A 17,615-nucleotide genomic window follows, 5' to 3' on the forward strand; every position below is an offset into this window, starting at 1 on the left:
CAGAGCAGCCCTCCAAGCCCCTGAGCATACCTCCTCTTATGCAACTTCACCTGCAGCTGATGGGAGCAGAAGGCTCATCTGCTGCAGCTGCCAGGACTTCGTAAGACTGGGACTTTAATAAAGAGCCCACTCCTGAACAGGAACATCTTGAAAGGTGTCTCCTTTCAGTTTTTGACTTGGGAGAAAGCAGGAGGGCGCAAGAGAAAAGGCTGATGCTTTCTCCTCTTAACTAAACCACCTACACATGTACTTTTTCAAAACATGCACAATTAGGGCAAGTTATGTTTGGGTTAAAGAGACCGTGGAGAGAAGTTCTCAGTCCCAGAGGAAAGGCAGGCTAGGGAAAAATACTACAAAGAAAACTGTTTTTGTTAAAGTCTGAAGAAAAACAAAATTGGGTGGAGAGTGTGTTGGTCCAATCCTGGATGAAGCATACTCAAGCAAAACACCCGTCCATGAGAAAACCTCATGCAGCACACAAACATCTGGGCCATATTTTCAAGATAGCACTCATTAGAAGTTAGCTATCCACTGCCTCCAGTTCACCAACATCCATTATGCCTAAAATCGTGACCATTCTTCTCCTGCTGTCATAGCCTTCCCCTTTTCTTTGCAGATCACCTAAATATACTACTTCTCCTTAGAGGAAAGCGTTTGACCACAGTGGCTATCAGGACTCCACAAAAAATGGCACATAGACACTCTAGGCATGCAAGCCAGCCTACAAAAAGTACTGAATGACATTTGGCAAAGGCATCAAATAAAAAATGAACCACTGTCTCATGAAGAGCCTACAAGCACACTTCACCGCATACTTGCTGGACCGTCTCTGCATACTGTGGGGTTCAAAAGCCAGACCCATGAGGCAAAGGGAGCTGTACCAGTGACAACAGCCCAGCCATGGAGCTAACCAGGGCAAAAGCAGCCCCAATGGGTGCAGCATACATGCAGCCTCCATCCCTGCTCATGAACGAAGTGTGTCTGCACCTGACATTCAGTGCAGACTCTTCCCAGGGACCAGGAAGGCATTCCTCCTAGCAGTGACCAGAGTAGTAACAAGGAAAACGAGAAGGAAGGGTATAAACTGAAGTGCAAGAACCCTTCCATTGTAAGGCAGGCCATCCATTTAGGAGTGCTACTCGCAGACTGAGCATGGGGGCTTCTTCAGCTGAAAAAGGATCTTCACCAGGTTAGAGGCAAGCGGGCGTCAGTGCCAGAAGGCTGGCATGCAGTGTGGAGGAAATATGGACCCACACTGCTGGTCACCGCAAGCCAAACAGCTCCAGCATCCTCACTCCTCTCCGCAGGGATGAAGGGCACACGGGAAATTACAAGTCCAGCACTTAGATACCCCTCGCAGGCTTGGGCACCTCAACACCACAGGTGCTTGCAATAGACTCTTTTTTTCCCTAGCTGCATCTGGACAGTATTTCAGATCTGATTTACTGTCTAGACACAGCATGCTACCACACGGTACAACTGAAGAAGACTGAAAGCAGAGTGTGGAAAACAGACTGGCCCAAGCTTTTTCTTCTTTCTTTAAAAGCAATACATTGTGCAGTCTACATCAACATCCTCACAAAAGTGCTCAATCTGTCCTGCACCTCAGAAGCTGGCTGCTGAAAAAAATCCAGAATGCAATTAAAACATGGATTCTGTTAAGTTTCACTTCCCTCTGCAATTTTATAATCGTTTCATCCATCAATTTTGAAAGAATAGTAATACTGGCATCAGCTGGCTCTCCACCTCCTCTGCTGAGCCAGCTTTTTCAAAGCCCTGTCCCTGCCTCTCAGCATCCGACCACAGATGCGGTGAGGAAGAGGAGAGGGGGAAGCAAACCGGGGGTGGAGGGAGGCCAGCAGGGCACACCCGGCATGGGGGCCACCCCACGGAGGAGCCACTTCTTTCCCAGGGCAGCTACGGCAACTTACGGTGCCTGAAGATCTGCCCAAACATGCTCACCTCAAAACACACACGCAAAATACAGAGAACAAGGTTGTGTCAGAGATTAACTGAAGCCTACCCAAACTCGAGACCAAATCCTAGGCATGCAGGCTCACCGCCACCTTCCAAGCTGGAGATGGGTAGGCCAGTGATGTGCAATTTTTTTTTTATTCACAAAACCTTTTTTCCCCCTCTGAAAGATGTGTAGATCTCTCCACTGATTCAAGCCGTTTCTCCCAGTTACCTTTCACAGATGAGACAACGTCCTTGGCCCCCAGGTGCCTTCAGACCAGAGCTGAAAACCAGTCCCATGCTCCTTTTAGTAGTCTCTCCTTTTCAAATACATGAAGTTCAGTACTCCAATACTAGCTCTTGGACTTACACACAGTGGTAATGCAGGAAGAATTGGTCGGTGCCAGTTTTTAGCATCTGGCTTATTAATTATTTTGTAAAGGTGCACAATCCGTTGAGTCATCCGAAACTTTTTAAGACACACTGTTCTGTCATTATTTTATGAATCTAATTTGACATGGTTTATATCTATCATGGCCATGATTTATATCACAAACTCCCAAGAACACAAGTCTGACTTTAAAATCATTCTCATCCCGACTGTTTCATTGCAGGTCAGCCTGGTCTGTTCCAAAACCAGATTTGCTGGCAAATGTATTTTCTTTGCTGGTATCATCTACTTTTCCTCATCTAGTTTAATGAAAAAAAAAAAAAACAAAACTCAAAGTACATAAAGAAAGCCAACTGTTATGCTCATTTGAACATAATCAGAAATTTCTGCTTTGTCCTCTTACTGCAGCGTGAGGTTTATACTAACCGCCCTCCCCTCCCCTGAACAAAGCTGTAGGAAGAAACTCACTGTAAATTGGTCAGAAGACTGACATGCAGGCCAAAAGCATCTAAAGGCTTGCTGGGACTACAGACATCACTTCTCCGGGAAGCGGCTGAGTTGCACGAACTTGCATTTCAGCTGGAAGCCCAGCCTCTAGAACCTGCACACTCTTGCTTGCACTATCATGTATCTATTCATTCCCAGAAAACAAAAAAAAGGACGAGCGGCCAGTCTTCTGCACTCTTCTATGAACTGATGTAATTTCAGTCTTATATTCAACCCCATAAAATGGCACATCCACCTAGGCTTAATTGTAGAAGGTAGGTGGGACCAAGCAAGACTGCACACAACAAAACACTGAGAAACAGGGCAGAATGCAGCATATTCTTTAGATGTAAACTGTTTTTATAGGGTTGGCCGAAAGCAGCCATTTAGCCATTGCCTGATCTCGGAGGATGCCCACAGTAATGGCTCTGGACTAGAAGTAAGGAAGGTGAATCCCCTAAAATGCTTCATTCAAAGGTATTGGGCTGGCCTTTACGTACAGTTTGAACAAGCAAAAGTTACAGATCTAAATTGGACTCAAGATTGCACACAACCCTATCTAGATCTGGGACCTCTGGAAAATTATAGGTGGCACTGGCAGTAACAAAAGATGGGCCGGAGCGATGGTACCAGAAAACAATCGGAGAAGCAGGTGGCATTTGTTAGGGATGCACAGGAATGGAGGGGAAGGAGGGGAGCTGGGGAGGGTGGGTTTAAGGGGATGAGAAGCTAGGCTGCCACAGAGGGAAGAGCAGGACAGACACAGACAAGTCAGAGAGGACTCGGGAAGCACCAGAGCTCTGCCCACCCCATCCTTAAATGGGATCTGAGGGTATCTTGGCTCTGGGCTGCAAAACCCCAAACACAGCAGCAGATGAGCTGCTGAGCATGTCACCCCACTCTGGCAACTCCCACAATCCACAGCCAAACAGTGCTCTTAAGCAGGCCGTCATCTCATGGGTTAGAAATTAATGCTACAGCCCAAAGGTCTACGCCCTCTGGATGACCCGGGTCACTGCAGATTCATGTGACAGGAGCAATTTTTACTTCTTTCTCCCTTTTCCCTTTGTACAGTTATAAAATGACGTTTAAACCTAGCTATGTTAAATTTTTAATACAAAGACTGCAAACTTGCGCACTCCAAAATTAAGAAGTATCATAATGAAGACTGCCCATACAACCTTCACCCAGCTCCTGTATACATCTGCACTGATTCTGTCTCCAGTCATTTGAGCCCTGGAAATCAACTGTTTTGGGAAAAAGATGCGGTTGTGTGATAAAAGCGAGGGCTGTCTCTCAAACCCTGCCTCACTCAGTGGAGGTCAGGAAGATTAGCGAATGAGGCAACGCAGGAAGAAAAAGAGACGACCACCTTACTTGAGGAAGTTGGATATACCCACCTGCAGGCAGGAATTACATCTCTCTTGGCTCCACAGTCTTTGTAAAATGCTCAGTAAGTCCCTAAAAGCAGTTTGTCTTCAGGTGACCCTCAACGGGGGTCCCCACCTTCTGCAAAGCCAAGACATCTAGGGCTAACCTGTGAGAGTGCCGAGACACAGCTGAGGTCACTCACCCTTGTGCTTCCAGCAGACGAACTGCTACATCATGCCAGGTATTCTGGGGTGAGTGAAAAATAAAATCATCCCCAAGTATCTCTTTGAGGCAGCCAAAACTGAAGGCGTTTCAATTATTTGAGCTTTATTTGCTCTTTGCCTCCATTCCTCAGCTATGAAAATGAAGACAGTACCTGTACCTGAGACATTACAAGAATAAGAACTTCCCCACCTGCAAAGCCCCCGGGAGGGAATTAGCAGCACTGCTCAGTTCAAGGTTTGGGTGGGGTGTAAAATAAATAGATGTGGAGACACATGCAGAAAGTAAATGTGGGGAAGAGAAAATGAATTATGCAGTAATTACCTATCCACTGAAAGAGGGACTCTGTGAAAGGGAAAAAATGATGCAATTATAGAATTAAAGATTGTATCACAATGCAGATGCAAAGGGGAGCTATGCAACGTCAGTCCTGGCACTTCCTTGCTTTTGTCCGCCTGATTTTGTAACCCCATTGTTCTCCTAATGTCATTATTTTGTAAGTAATTGAAACGCAACATAATTATGAGCTCATATGTTTATATCTTTTCATCATTAATAACGTGTGGAACAACTGGCAGACTGCTCCCAGCGTGATTGATGCCTCCAGCTGTTGAATGACTCTTTTTCTTCCACCTTTATCTGAGGTGAAGAGCAGGGAGGAGAGAGGGAGACTTTATGTTTAAACTTCAATTCCATGCACAAATATTTGGGGATTTTGGGGTTGCTTCAGAGGAGGAAACCAAGACCAATATCAATCAATTGCTCTGAAACGAATTGTAACGGATCAGATTTAAAGAGCAGAGGCACTGAGCAGCTGATGTGCTTTGCCCAAGGTCGAAGGAAAGCTCCCAAGGCCTGGATCCCAAATGACCCCACTGACAGCCTTCTGCCCAAGCCGCTGAATCCCTCCTACCTCCCACATTAAAACTTGTTTGAGTATAATTATGGCTGTTAACTGCAGGTCAGGGAAGAAGCCGATCACCTCCAGGCTGTGTTTGCTGGTGAATGCAGCCAACAAGCAACTTCTGAGAGTGTGTCATAGAAAATACAACTGCAAGCAAACGTTATGGTTGTATGTGTTCATCCTGGATGGTAACTGTTATATTGGGTTTTTTAAGTAAATTACCCTGCGTGCCTCGGACTTCAGACAAATTGCCAACGCGTTTCTCAGAGTCAGATGAGTCTGGCTCACCCTGCTTCATGAGGGAAAGCAGCTGCAATAGCAACAACCTAACTTGTTTTATTTGTGGATGATATTAGCTGGCAAGAGGCAGTGTGGCTGACAGCATGCTCGCTATGTGGGCTTCGTGCTTTTTAAAACGTCTTGTTTGTCTTTGTATGCCCCCATTTGTAAATACACACACCCCCCTTTCTTTTAAGTAGTATTTTTACCTTGTCTAACGGGTGCTGGCAGCTACTACCACAAGCTTTACATGCTCTTTTGTTCCTAACAAAGCAAGCTTCGCTTCCATCTTTCCCCATCCTCAGAGAGCAGAGCCTGCAAAACCCAGAGCTATCAAGTCCCTGAGGTGCAGCCAGTCAGAGCCTGCAGCATCCCAGGCACTCAGGCCACACCAGCTCTCTCCAGTGCCCATCTTCTGGAAGAGCTCCACTGTGGAAAAGTCCGTCGTGGTGGTGGAAACATTGCAATCCTTCCCTCTTGGCATGCAACCCACTCGGTTTGGTTTCAAACCTAACAAGAGAAAGCACTACACCATCACTAAATATATAGTTAGCACGATACAGTTAACAAGAACAGGCAGAAATGTTACAGCAGCAACATTTTACCCCACGAGTGCCTGTTTCAGGATTTCTCCCACCGACGCTTGGGTGGCCGGCACCGTCAGAGAAGGGACCTGCACGGGATGCCTGGTCCAAGTCCAAGAGCCCATTCTTAGCCACCACGGTCATCTGCTGTGCCCCACTGCCAGTGGTACCTGTTGGTGCCCGTGGAGGGGAAAGGAAGGGAAGCAAGAGACGTTCTCCTTCACGAAGTGCCGCATCTCTAATAGCGTAGAGATTTACGCTCGGATGCCAGAGGTGCCCAGCCCCGTCTCCGGCAGGCAGAGTTTGTGTGGGGGGAAACAGCGTCCCCCTTTGTCCTGTTGGCACGGCTTGGTGCTCCGCATCCGCCGTAACCCATGATGGAGAGCCAGCTACACAGTTCCTCCCTTCATCTCACCTTGACAGATGCATCTGATCTTAGCTGCATCACAGGCTGTCTGAAAAGGAGCAGCATACGGGTGTTTGAGATTCAGCTCGGCCCTCCAAAGTGACACTTAATATTTCGACATTAGAGAGTGACACTGGCAATCTCTGAAGAGCCACGCTCTATGCCCCAGGACAACAGGCATGTATTGCCTGAAGACCAGCAGCAACAGAGAGGGTAGCAAAACATGCACTGGCTGAGGAACTGCATGTGCATCCCACATATGCTCCTCGACACCCTGACGCTCCTATTTCTTATGTCGCTGCCTGAACAGATGCCTGTCTTTTCCTTCAGTCCCGGTTTGGAAGACACGTGCCCACCACACCCAGCACAGCTATACTGAAAAGCTCTCTAGCACAGGCACAGCCTGGGTGAGGGTAAGACTTCTTTGCCTAGTATAGTTTTGCCCAGATTTCCAAGGCAGACTACCCAAGACACCCATGCCAGACCAGCTGCACCTACGCCGGGGCACTTAGCAATACAGAAGCACGTCCCTGACATCTCACAGCACTGCATCAGGCCAAGTACACACCTGCCTAAAGTAACTGTGGGGAGGGAGCTGCGTGGGAATCGGAGATTGTATTCACTCATGGAAGCTATTTTGGGAGGAACGTACGGCGCTGAACGCCATCTTTTCATCACTCTCAAATTATCATTGAATTCAACAGGATGACACCAGCGAACACCCAGATAATCACGCTGCCATTGCACACGTGCAGTTTGCGCACACACACCTCTGCGTAAGTCCTGCCCAGGCCGCACGTTCCCGTCTGCTCTGATGCTCACCTCTGTTCAGCCCAAGGTGTCCCGGAGGTCAAGGAAAGCAGTCTCCAAGCTATGGCTGTCAGCCTGCCAGCCTTCCTAAATCGAAGTGGCTTTAGCTTGGCAAACAAAAGGGTAGCCGCGCTGCGAGGAGGCGTAACAAACAGGCCCCGTCTGTCGGAGATCTGTACCCTCTGCCCTCCTGCCCCTCCGTCGCAGCCGCTACAGCTCCCTCCGATGTTACCCCATGCCCACCCCTGCCTTGGAGACCACGCACACCTCGCGAGGTGGCCAGGGCTACGAAGGTGCTGCGTGTTTGACCACCACACGTGCAATGCCTGGCCGGGCAGCTGCTACCAGGCAGGATGGAGAACAGCTGAAAACAGTCTCCTTTTCTTCAGAGAGAGCACTGCTTCAAAGAATTCCAAGCCGGTCGCTAATCTTAACAAAAAACAAGTGGGAAATTAATGATCTTCCAAGACTGCCAACCGTTGGTGCAATCTGGTTGAAACTGGCCAAACACAAAGGGCAGGAGAGAGACGGCACTCATTTCCTGGGGAAACTAAGTTAAAATGAAATAAAATAAAGCCAGATGAAAACTACGGTGCGTTGGATTAGTGGCATTTCCACATTCTGCTACGTCCCAGGAAACGACACCTTGCTCGATCAAGCCTGCGAGCTGCACATCCCACACTGCAGTTAAGCTCTGTAATGCTTTTATGCATTTGGAGCAGGAAGGGGCAAATAACAAACTCATTTACATCTGAAGGTTACCCTGAAGAGGTAATTTCTGCAGCAGGAAGACAGGGACAGTCATTTGCACCTGGAAGGGGTGAAATGCCTCGTCAGGGCTGAAGGACTATTGCTCAGCTCTAAGTGTGGAAGCTGCTGGGGCTCCTCTCTCCTTCACAAGCCCCAGCCCTGGAGGTGATCTCATCCCAGAGATTTCAGCATCTCTGTCCTCGCCATCCCCAGCGTCCCTCAGCCCACACTGCTGGCGCTTGGCCACCTGCACCAAGAGGGTGCCTTTGAGGCAGGGGTCAACTCTGCTGCGGTCCGATGAGCAAATGCTGAGCCCTTGCCAGCCTAGGACATGGGGAGATGCTGCACAATTAGCTTGTGCTGATGAGGGCTGGAAGGGTTTCCTCTAATGCCACTCGGTTTGACAGACTCTGCTACAGAGCTACATCAGTTCCATGGGCTCCTCTTCTCCCTTCGCAGAGCCCAGCCCAGCAACAGAAAAGCTATCTGTGTAGAAAACAGCATCAGCAAAGCAAGCAGACAACTCTGGACAGACTCAGAAACAGCTGTGGAATTTCTCTGGAAGAGCTGCTTACTGTAACAGGGAGGAAAGTCCAGCCTCCCATCTCACTTCCAGCCCACCCACCCACCAGATAGAGGCAAAGCGTAAGAACAGGAGAGAATTTAAGGCATGCCAGGATTCCAGGCTCTGGGAATAAACTAATTCCCACATTCCCCACAAAAAGAGAGCACTCACGCCCAAAACCCACTACCTTGAACTCGGATTGCACACCATTTACTCAGCTGAATAACCACGCTCAAGCCAGTGGAATTACTTGCCTGAACAACTGCTACTTGATGCGCAGAAGGGCTGCAGAACTGGCTGACAAATAAATACAGGTATACAGAAGGCAATGTGAGACCACCCTTTTAAAAGGCCGGTGCCCTAGGCCAGGTCCCAAAGTCGATGGCCATGTGGTCAAACCCGCAAATCACCAGGTCTTTGGTAGAGTCACGCCAACTGATCGGGGCATCATCTAGATCACATACATCCCTCTAGACCTGTATCCTCCAGGTACCACCAACCGACTGGGGTCACGGTCTGAAAAATACTTCACTGACTTAGAAAACTAAATTCTGCTCGAAAGGATGGCTTGAGCATTTAAGAGTATAAGCTTCATTAGCTTCCAGCAAGACTTCAGGTCCCAAGCGCAAACTAATCGTCCACAAATCTCCAACAGAGAAGCACCACGGCTCCTACTCTGTGGGTATTGGTCCCAAGTAAGGTCAGCTATTCTGTACTGAACCCAAACACGATACGGCATTTGTTCTCAGCAGCGTGCAAGTAAAAAAGAGGTGCAGTTCACACCCTGGAAAGCTTGTGAGAGAGAGGCAGCCCTAAGCTTAAAACCTTTGCGTGCAAAGCTTGCTTGTGAGTATCCCTCTTTCATTTCGCTGGGACAACACGCATGACTAAAGTTAAAACTGCGCTGAAGCCTCTGTCAGACTGTGGCTGAAGGAGATCCTGCTCCAGTTCACCGAGGGGTCAAGGTGAAGAATCCTGAACTGGAGCCAGGAACAGGTACGACAAAAACATACCCAGGGATTTTGGCAAAGCTGGAGGCCCAAGTGAGTCACCTGGGGAAGGGTGAGCAGTGCCCAGAAGCATCTACCTGCCCGTTCCCTGCGTGCTCTGCTAAGCCATAGCACACCTTTGGATGAGCGGCTCGTTCTGAGTTATAGCATTTGCATGTATAATTTAAACACACTATATTAAGGCGGAAATAATATCTATTGTCCTGCTGGCATTTCTAATCTGGATATTCCACAGCACTGTCCAGTGCTCCCAAACAGACTTCATAACAAGCGTCTTAAGACTTCCATCAGGTGTGGCCCAACCAACTTTCCTCCCCCAAGACAAGCAGCAGAAAGCATCTTTTTCATTTGTCTTCACATACCTGCCAAGCTGTCCAAACCCTCTGACAGACCTTACAGGTTTGAACCAGAGGTTTGGGCTTTTTAACTATACTGCCAACAATAGCGTGTGCGTGGCAGGAATTTTCCACAGAGCCCTGTCCCAACAGTCACGGACACGCCAGTGCCACCAGTGCCACGGACAGCAACAGCACAAGGCTGTCCCAGCTCCATAGTCCTCGGCCAGGGCTACTTTTACGTTTTGCCTTTCACGCAATAAACAAGAAGCTGAAATCCAGTTGCACACCGTTACATAGCCAAGAATAGCGTTTCCAGCAGAAGGTTTTTTCCTAAATGGCTACTATTACCATCCCGTGAGCTCTGCATTAGTTCAGACTCAGTGGGCATTTCCAAAAGGCCTGTGACCCCAGCCGGGGTGCAGAAAGGCTAGAAACAGGACCTTCATATACATCAGAAGTTGGAAGGTTACAAATATTTTCCAACGGCCTCAATCAGACCCAAACCCTGAGCAAAGCTGCATCAAAAGAAAAGATCTCTGAAACGTACTATAAAAAAAACCCCAAACAAACCACAGACCGTATCGGTGGGAAGGAGGAAAAGAGTTTCAGCGAGGAAATAAGAGCAGAGGAATTACTATGTTTATAGTTCAATTAATGGGACCTTATCAAAAGCCTGTTTGCTTTCTTTTTTTTTTTTTTTTCTTTTTCAGACACCTATTACACAAACACACCCCCTTAATGCCTCCCCAGCTAACAGCCCGGTGCACACATCTTAAGCGTATCCACATTTCGGAAGAGGCAGAGAGCTGTTTCCGAAGAAGTCCCTCCACCGGACGGCATGTCGGAACAAAGCGCTGGGGTGATGGATGCCGGCAGGGTTCGTAAATCCCGTTTTTGCAGCTCGACCTCAGCCGGGAGGCTGCAGCTAACGCCGTAACAAACTCCGAATGCTGCCGCTCTGCAGAGCGGGGATCCTACCCGGGCAGGGGGCTTCACGCCTCTCCTCTTGCCTGCTTACCAAAATTAAAGCCGCTCGCTAAAAACCCAGCGAGATGTCTAGCACTTAATGACAGCACCCGAGTTACCGCATATCTTCTCCGCTAACTGCCAGCATAAGGAAGGGAGGGGAAATCAACCGAAAAAAACCCCAAAACCAAACCCCAACCCGACCCCAAACCTCCAACAGAAACAAAGGACCCCCCCCAGAGCCCCGTCTCTAAGTTAGCTGGATTTACTCGCTCACGAAGCACACGGATAACCCTCCTCCGCTCGAACCCGCGCCGACGCGATGCAGGCGCAAACCCCGCCGGCTTTCAAAGTAACCTTCGCGCCCCGCCACCCTCCCGGGACGCGGCGGGGAGCGGGCGGCCCCGCGCACGTTTCGGCGGATCACCTGCACCTCGCATCGCGCCTGCCTTCGCCCTCCCCGCCGGAGGGGGGGCACGGGCGCCGCGGGGGGAGCGCCGGGCGGCGGCGGGAACCGGCGGCGGCGGAGCCCGAGCCCCGCTCTGCCCGCAGCGAGCCGTGCGCGGCGGGGCCGGGCAGGGCGGGCGGTTACGAAACCCGCGGCTCCCCCTCGCCCGGGCGGGAGGGAGGGAGGGAGGCGGGGCGGGGGGCATCCGCGGCGGCCCCGCTCCCCGCCGGGAATTTGGGGGGGGGGGGGGAGAGGAAAGGAAAGCCGCCCCCGCCGCTGGATCTACCGCACTCCAGCATCGCCCGCCGAGGGGGCAGGCCGGGAGGGGAGCCCCGCCGACGGGGAGCGGGCGCCCACTGACCTTGCCGCCATCCGCCGCCGCCGCCGTGCCTGCCCGCGGGGTGGCAGCCCCGCGCCCGCCGCCGCAGCCGGCGCCCTCGCCCCGGCAGCCGGCGCCGCCCCCCCCCCCCCCCGCCCCGTTCCCCCTCCTCCCCCCCGCCGGGGTGCGGGGCCGAGGCGGGGCCGAGGCGGCGGGGAGCGCCGGAGCCGCCCCGGACCCCGGTGAGCCCCACCCCGGGCCGGCCGCGGCGGGCGAGCGGCGGGGCCGGGACACACACACACACACACACACACACATACCCCCCCTCCGCCCCGGGAGGGGAGAGCCGGCAGCCCGGGCCGAGAGCGGGGCGGCCCCGCTGCAGCGAGGGCGGCGGGAGCCGCGGGCACCCCCTGCCCGGCCCGGCGGGGAGAGGGGAATGCAGCGCCGGGAGAGGTGGGGGGTTCCCGGGTGCTTGGGCAGGGCTCTGCCGTTGGGAGACGCAGCTCGTTCTGCCTCTCGGCACCGGGCGAGGAATAACTGCACCGGGCGAGGGATAACTAACTGCACCGGGTGAGGGATAACTGCACCGGGCGAGGGATAACTAACTGCACCGGGTGAGGGATAACTAACTGCACCAGGCGAGGGATAACTAACTGCACCGGGCGAGGGATAACTAACTCCACCAGGCGAGGGATAACTAACTGCACCCCAGCGCGTCCTCCTTGGTGGGGCTGGCAGAGCCCCGCGCACCCACCACAGCCGCCTCCACGAGGTGCGTGGGGCTGTCAAAGACCCCGGGCAAGGCAGGTTCTCAGGCTCCAGGTAGCTGGTGCCTTGAGCCTTGAAGACCTTCGATCCCAGCCGGAGGCTTAGAGCTGTGTTACTGGTGCACATTGAAGTAAGTAATAGGGATGTGTGGCATGTTGTCTTACCACAGCAGACCCGGGGCTGGGCTAGGGAATAAGGCCTCCCTTTTATTCACTGCACCAAGGCCGATGCCTGCTAGAGAGCACAGGACCATGGACTCGTTTCTGCGCTGCCTGCAGAGAAAATAATCCTATTTACATCAGCAGTAAAAGAAAAAATGCCTATGTACCTCCTAGTGTCTCACATGGGATCAGTAATGGCAAGCAGCAAGAGCTACAAATGGCAAGGGCAGACAAGCGTCTTTCTGCTCCTCGTTGCCTGTCTTTCTGCAGAGCCAGCATTGTTTTGGGGCAAACAGCTGCAAGCGGTGTGAAAGCAGACCTGTAGGTTATCCAGGTGCTGGTTTTGGTTAGAAAAGCCCTCTCCTCCCCAGCCTCTGCAGCTCCACACTGAAAGCGTTGCCTGTGGAGGAGTAAGAGCTCTATAATTGGCAAAATAAATCATTTTCACAAAAGTCTACTTGGTTTCCTCCCCTTTCTTCTCCCCCCTCTGCTCTGCAATGGGGCTATTTGCAGAGCAGGGTCTCCAGCAAGCCAGGCTTACCACTGGGGAGAGTCTATAGTGCATTCACTAGTACAACTCTAGGTTCTGCCATAAATATTTAAAACTCAATTACCACTCTCAGAATGAATGTTCAAAGCAGATTTTCGCATCCCACAGTGTTTCTTGGTTCCAACCTTCCTAATCATCAAATAATTGAGGTAAGACAGGAGAAGTCATATAGGCCAGATTTCAGCCACCAGTTTGAGTCTGGTTCCCCCCTCGTGTCTGCCTCCGAAGTCGCTACCATCCCTGACCTCTCACGACATGCTCTACACCACAGGCATCATTTTAGCACATGCTGCCGACTTTCACTTCTCTGCTGATCAGCTAGAAGGACCGTGCGAAAGATTTCACTGCTCTCCCCTTCCCCCCCACCGCCCACCGGACTAATCTGAAGAGCAAATGGTTGAGTTGCTTCTCCCGAGGCTTCCCTTAGCTGGGCAGGGGCCGCCTGCCATCCCTGCCCCGTGCCCTCAGGCACCGGCCGTGGCCCACACCTGCCCACCCTGGCCGTTCAAGGTTCTCCAGTTTTTTTTCAGAAAAAGCCTTTGAGATGCCGAGGAGCGGGGGGTGCACAGTTGTTTTTACAATTTAAGGAGATCCTTACGGCAAATTCACATTGGGTATTTGTGTAACATCCTGTTTTTTGAAGAAACACACCAAGTCTGGGAGGCACAACTCCTTACGTGCTTCTGTGTGCCAAGCCCCTACCATTCCCTAGATGAGTTCCCCCTTTCCTCCTTAGAAAACAAGTGGGAACTAATGCCCACAAGCAGTGCTACGGTACCAGATCTCCATGGTCACGAGAGAGGAAAATTTATTACAAAATGGAAACAAACGTCCCTCCAACTAAGCACCAGCCAGCACTGCTGCAAATTATGTCCACCAGAGAGGCCAGGGACTACACAGATGTAGAGAAAGATAACCCGCTCGCTGAGACGGGTCCCGCAAGGCAGTGTTGAAGAGCATTGGCACGATGACTTGGTTAATTATATCGCTATTGTTGCTGCTGTGGTTTTATCATTACAGCAGATTTTAGACAGCTCAGCTGAGACCAAGACACCCCCGTACACCCCCGTCTCCAGGTTAAGTGGACAGCAAAGAATCAAGTGTTTCTGCTCCTGCATGCAAATACAAGGTCCTGATCCTGGAGGGGCTAGCACACGTGCTTAGATTTTAGCATCTGACTCCCTCTACTGAATGGCTTAAAGTTAACGTATGCGCACAGCTCCTGGCAGAAGCGCTACCAGATAGATGCAGCAGACAAGGGGAAGGGGAAAGGAAGCGTAATTACTCCCAGGAGGATTCGTGCATTGCCGCCATCATCCCCCAGGCTGCACCTGTTCTGAGAAGAAGAGTCTTAAAATCTCTAGGGAAGAAATCTTGAAAAGTTCCCAGCAATGGGCTTGAAATAAAGGAAGGGAAACAGATTTCAGCTTCAGGTTGCTCCACACGGTTTATTTCGATAAAACTCTTTTCACTAGGACACGTCAAGTTCTTTGGCACTGCCCTTTTCAGTGCCTACCTGATAAAAACAGAGTAAAAGGGCGCATCCAGCGCCAGGGGCGTGGAAGGACAGACAGAAGGACAGCCCTGCGCGCTGCCCTGCAAAGGCAGCTCTGCTCTGCTGCCCTTTGCTATTCTCTCACCAGTTTGGTTGGATCAAGGGACCTTTCTTTTACCATCTGGATTTTTTGAGCATTTTTTATAAGGACATCATACGTAACAGTCAATTAGAGCAAATTGCTCTCAGACACATTCACTCAAGCACAGCTCGTAATGGGGAGGTGGGATTTCCCATCATTCATGGGAATAATAGAAGCAATCCCTACAAATGCTGGGATAGCACTGGGATGCCATAACAAAGGTAACTAACTCCAGGTTTCTCCATTATGATCACCTAAGGGACCTCTAATAGGCAATATATTTATAAGACCTCAGAGTCAAACTTTCAGCGCCGGGAGCGAGTCACCAAATAATTATAAAACTGAATTGGAGCTTCTGAGCATTTTAAAAATAATCAGCACATTGGGGATCCATTCCATTTTTTTCCTGAGCTCACGTGGAGACTTAAATCATATACCCAAGGTTTATTGTGTTACTAAGAGGCCTAGGAACTTTTTTTAGCCTAGTTTCCTAGAGAAACAAAGTTTATATCATGCTGTCTGTGTATCTTCCTGTCTTCCTGTTTTCCTTCAGCTGCTTTTGAAACCCTTGGCCAAGCTGTCAGATGAGGACAAATCAGGAACAGTAATGTCCCTAGTCTTTTCTTTTTTTTTTTTTTCTTTTTAAAATCACTAATGGGATAGAGGAAAGAAACTTCTTTAACCCCTGCCAAGCAAGAGGCAGGGAGAGCTCAGCGCTTCTCCATTCGGTCCAGCAGCCAGCAAGCACGCATGCGTGAGACAGCAGTACTGAACCAAACTTCATAATAACCCCCGCTCACGTAGACATCTTTCAGTGGAAAAAAATGAAGACTTCTACAGTCTAAGACCTCTGGGACTAATGGGAAAAAATTACATTGACCATTAAAATCTCTACTGAATCAGGGCCTGTCAAACCTCACACCTTGCACAAAAACTTCACAGAAGGCTGTTGCCTAAAACTGTGAGGCAAAAGTGCAGCCCATAGAGATTAAAAAGGCATCTATCAGTGGAAGCAGGTTCAAGCCCCACTGATCACAGGTAATTGTCACTCCTCATATTGATACCCTGTGATAAAATGACAACGAACATTTTGGCTCATTGAAATCTGACAGGCTCACACACATTCCGCTGTTCTCTTCCATAAAACACTGTTTTATTGCATGCTTTAAAATATTCAGCAGAGTGAGTATTTTTACAGATTGCTAACCTGAAAATTGGCGTGTAAAAAGGCCACATATTTGTGGTAACTCAGTTTAATAAATTGCTTTGAACCCCCAGTCTCTCTCTCTCTCTCTCTCTCAAAAAAAATCTCTACTTAGGAGGAGAGCCTTCGCCCCTGTGCTAACATTAAAGGCTTCAAGCAGGAGAAGATGGTCAATGTGCTTACCATGGAAGAGCAACAAATTCTGTATTCATCTGTATGCCATTCAGCCCACTTTTTGTCCTTGGGTTGGCCACAGAAATTTGACCAATAATTTTCTCCTGTAATAGTTTGTAAATGCTCATCTATTAACTATAACCTTAAAAGTGAAGGTGCATTGACATCTTTAGGTACAAAATGTAGGGAAGTTGCTCCTTCAGTATTGGCACACTGCCTTTACAACCAATGGGGAGATGTCCTAGGAGATGATTCAGAGCAGGAATCCAGCCTGGATGCTCTGGGTCACCTTCTGCCTGAGCTAATCTCCCTCCGCAGACAAGACAGGGGAAAAAGCTTCCTGCACTGAAGTTTAGTGCCCAAAGATAGGCAGCGCGAATAGTCCCCTGAGGCTCCCAATCCAGGAGAGCACTTGGGCCTGCTGATGCATCCCTTTGCCTCCTTCAAAGTGGTGGTCCAGCCTAAACCAGTCTCAGGGAGCCACCTCGGGGGAGCCACAAACCCTGTGTCCCACCAACCGGGGTCTTTTCTGCGGCACTGCCTCACCGCCGGCCCCTGGGCAGCCCGTGCGGATGCGCCTGAGATGGGCCAACCTGGCACCCCGGCCACCGGCCCGGCCCGGCACGGCATGGCTGAGGTGGGAAGGGACCTCCGGAGATCCTCCTGGCCGGCTCAGAGCAGGGTCAGCAACGGCAGGGCGCTCAGGGCTGTCTCCTGCTGCGTTTTGAACGTTTACTGCCAGCGCAGAGCGCTGGATAAACACACCAGGGGTGCTACCGCAGCGGTTACTCTCTGTACAGTCCTGGATATTGTCTCTGCTGCTGCAGTTGTCAAGAAATGAAAGAGGGGAAAAAAGTGTTTATGAGCTCTGGCAATTCTCTGCAGAGCTGCACTTTTATCTCCCCTTACCCCATCACAAGGCATTGTTTAGAAAAATACACTGATATGAATCAAACCTTGATCCTTTGCTTTTTTACCGTACATCAGGAAAGAGCCATTACCTGTATCTTCTCAATAATTAATAGCTCACTGTATATTAAACAAAAGAGTAAACATCTATGTGAAAAATATTCTCATATCAGTGAATTTCAATTACCAAACCTTGATTATTTAAAAAACCAAAACTCTTCTGTTATCCAAAGCAATGTTGAATTTGTTGCTGGGCATTAACTATATTGAAAGTCCATTAGTTAGACAGCCCCTCATTCATCCATGTTAATTCACTCTCCTCCTCTGAAGTAGCCGAGGTTTAAGAGAATTGCAGTCCTCATATACAAACACAACACAAATAAATGACATGGAGATATTTCATC

The 17,615-nt window shown here is 50.1% G+C and overlaps 1 protein-coding gene across 5 annotated transcripts in view; it reads right to left on the reverse strand.

The window, feature by feature from the left end:
• RNF152 (ring finger protein 152) overlaps positions 1-12,582 on the reverse strand; it is a 46,360-nt gene extending 33,778 nt beyond the window's left edge. For 2 of the 5 annotated variants that reach the window (XM_030041885.2, XM_030041887.2), the window contains exon 1: positions 11,848-11,894. The gene's annotated coding sequence lies outside the window, so the exon portion shown is untranslated. The other 3 variants (XM_030041894.2, XM_030041891.2, XM_030041886.2) reach the window with 3 other exon arrangements.
• Positions 12,583-17,615: the final 5,033 nt, after the last annotated feature.

This window comes from Aquila chrysaetos, chromosome 18 (assembly GCF_900496995.4).
Source record: "Aquila chrysaetos chrysaetos chromosome 18, bAquChr1.4, whole genome shotgun sequence".
NCBI lineage: Eukaryota > Metazoa > Chordata > Aves > Accipitriformes > Accipitridae > Aquila > Aquila chrysaetos.